This window comes from Palaemon carinicauda, chromosome 30, assembly GCF_036898095.1.
Source record: "Palaemon carinicauda isolate YSFRI2023 chromosome 30, ASM3689809v2, whole genome shotgun sequence".
Taxonomy (NCBI): Eukaryota; Metazoa; Arthropoda; class Malacostraca; order Decapoda; family Palaemonidae; genus Palaemon; species Palaemon carinicauda.
The window spans coordinates 85,633,459-85,636,834 of NC_090754.1; the positions used below are offsets into that span (position 1 = coordinate 85,633,459).

The 3,376-nt window shown below is 32.8% G+C and overlaps 1 pseudogene; it reads right to left on the reverse strand.

Moving 5' to 3' along the window:
* LOC137623625 (exostosin-1-like) overlaps nt 1–2,758 on the reverse strand; it is a 46,156-nt pseudogene extending 43,398 nt beyond the window's left edge.
* Nucleotides 2,759–3,376: the final 618 nt, after the last annotated feature.

Consider the following 3,376-nt stretch of genomic DNA (forward strand, 5'->3'; position numbering starts at 1 on the left):
ATTTCTCTTGCAGTTTATTTATTTCCTTGTTTCCTTTCCTCGATGGGCTATTTTTCCCTATTGGGGCCCTTGGGCTTGTAGCAACTTACTTTTCCAACTAGGGTTGTAGCTTAGGAAGTAATAATAATGATAATAATTGAAAATAAAACCCCCGCCAAAATCGAACAAAAACATCAATTTTACCGATATAAGACCTGAGATGAAAATAAGCAAATAAAACCAAACACCAGAATCGAATATCAAACTTCTATTTAGTGAACAACATTAGAGCCGACATTCAAGTGCCAATTCATTAGAATTTTAACAATTCACAATAACTGCACATCATTATCATCATCATCTACGCCTATTGGCGCAAAGGGCCTCTGTAAAAAAAACATACAATGTTAAAGATTTACCAGAAAATCTTTTTAAAATCCTGGAATAAATGTCGGCAGGCATTTACCGTTTTAAAAACGGATATGAGTGATATTACGGTCACCAACCCGTAAAAGATGATAACAAAGTAGGGTAAAATTACGGTCGCCTGTACTTTACTGAAATACGGCTGAGAACAGTAGATTTTTACGGAGAATTTCCGATTAAAATTACGGTTTTTTCTTTAAGAGTGTAACAAAAACAAACTTAAATCCAATTCAAGAAGTAACAAGCAAACTAACTATAGCAATCAAGCTATATTAATGACACCCCCGCTAGACTTGAAGACCGGCTTAAGGAGCGAGTTCTTTTCAGCACTAATCAAGAATGAATTACAAAGCAATCCTCTCTCTCTCTCTCTCTCTCTCTCTCTCTCTCTCTCTCTCTCTCGTGTCTGATGATGTCTAATGAGTATATCATCTCGGATATCTCCCCTTTGACGTGAGAGATGATATTTTCCACCCACAGAGGGAGCCGCATCGCCGTTTTAAGGTTTAAAGGCCGCTCAGGAATGGAAGCTGTAAGGGAAAATGACATTGCCCTGTCAAGCAGGACAATGCCCGAGAGACTGACCATATATACATATGATCAGCGCCGAAGCCCCCTCTCCACCCAAGCTAGGACCAATGGCTGCTGATGACTCCAGATAGACCTATGGGCTCCCCCAAACCCCCCCATCCTTAGCTCACATGGATGGCGATATTGCAGCGACCAAAGGAACTAACTAGTTTGAGTACGACTCGAACCCATGTCTGGCGTTACCCGGTCAGGGAGGTTACCACATCGGCCACCACAACCATAACTACTAAAATTCGGTTCTTGAATAGATGCTAAAATTTACTAAAGGCAAAAGCACAGCTCGTTGAGCTTCGTCTTCGTGAAAGTTTGCACTCGGGCACACTATTCTATCTTAATTCTCTTCCTCTTGTTTTGTTAAAGTTTTTATAGTTTATATAGATGTTTATTTTCATGTTGTTGTTCTTAAAATATTCTATTTTTCTACGTTTCCTTTCCTCACTCAGCTATTTTCCCAGTTGGAGCCCCTGGGCTCATAGCATCCTGCTTTTCCAACTAGGGTTGTAGCTTAGCAAGTAGTAAGATTAATAACAATAATAATAACAATAATAATCATAATAATAATAAAAAGGGAAAACACTGTTGATGGTGTAAATAGAAATGAGAATAAATTTCGGCTTGTAGGGCAATGGACCTGTCTGAATTCAAGATTAAATAACCTGGAAGTTTGCGAAACCTTGGATTCTACCCACGAATAATAATAATAATAATAATAATAATAATAATAATAATAATAATAATAATAATAATAATAATATTGTTATTATAATAATTCTAACTCTTGCAAATACAATAAAATGGATTATTCATTAGTTTTTTTTTTTTTTTTTTTTTTTTTTTTTTTTTTTTTTTTTTTTTTTACAAAATATACATTGAAAAGGTTTCGGTCCACTAAAATAACAACAACAACAATTAATAATAATAATAATAATAATAATAATAATAATAATAATTAATAATAATAATAATAATAATAATAATAATTAATGATAATAATAATAATAATAATAATAATAATAATAATAATAATAATTCTCATTCTTGGAAGTACAAAAGATTTGATTATTCATAAATATTTTCTTATGAAATATACATTGAAGAAGATATTTTGGTACACTGCAATAATAATAATAATAATAATAATAATAATAATAATAATAATAATAATAATAATAATAATAATAATAATAACAATAATAATAATATAATAATTATCACTCTTGCAAATACAATATAATTGATTATTCATTGTTATTTTTTTTTTTTACGAAATATACAATAAAGATATTAGGGTACACTGCAATAATAATAATAATAATAATAATAATAATAATAATAATAATAATAATAATAATAATAATAATAATAATAATAATAATAATAAGAGAAGTGGTGTTGTAACTGTTAACTAACTGATGATAGATATAAACACTGATAATACACAATGATTTAAATACTAAAATCATACATTCGCGAAAATAAAAATCGAAGAGTCGCATAAATAAAATCTCGCGAAAACAAACGATTCTCCATAAATCCACGTATCCCAGAACTCCACGAAAACAACAACAACTACAAGAATAAGAATTTAGTATAAGAATTTAGGGCGAAGAAAGAAATAATATGAATTTATAATATTACCTGCAGGCAATGCAGTAGGAACCTCAAAGAGGTTTGGCTTGCTCTACTATGATTTACGTACAAATTTTCTTACTGGCTCAATGCGCCATTTTACCGCAGGCTTGTGGCATCTAGCCATAGCCATTTCTGCTTAAAATTAGTTGAGGATCTTGGACTCAAAACTGCTAAAAACGAGAATCAATGTTTTTGGGAACCTGCCGATAGATGAAACTCTGGAACTGCTTTAGACCAGCTTGTCAACTCTCTCTCTCTCTCTCTCTCTCTCTCTCTCTCTCTCTCTCTCTCAGGAAGAAGGAAGGAAGGAAGGAGTTATGTACGAAGACTTTAAGCCAGTTAGGTTAATGTTGGCACCAAGATACATCAGGATCTGATTTTTGGTGAGCGTGTATGTTCGTCTATATGCAATTATCATTATTACCTTCGCCAACAAAGTTGGAAGGAGGTTACGTTTTACCCCCTGTCTGTGTGTGTGTTTTTATGTTTGTGAACAGCTTCTTGGCCACAACTTTATCAGTAATGAAACTTGCAGGGATTAACTGTTACGTAAAAAGCTGAAAATGATTAAATTTTTCAAAGTTAAGGTCATATGTCAAGGTCAAGGTCTAGCTAAAGGTCAAGAATTAAGCTGCCGCGGCGAGGTCAGCGCTCTAGTGAGTGCTCCTCTAGTTATTATTATTATTATCATTATTATTATCATAAGCTAAGCTGCAACCCTAGTTGGAAAAGCAGGATGCTATAAACC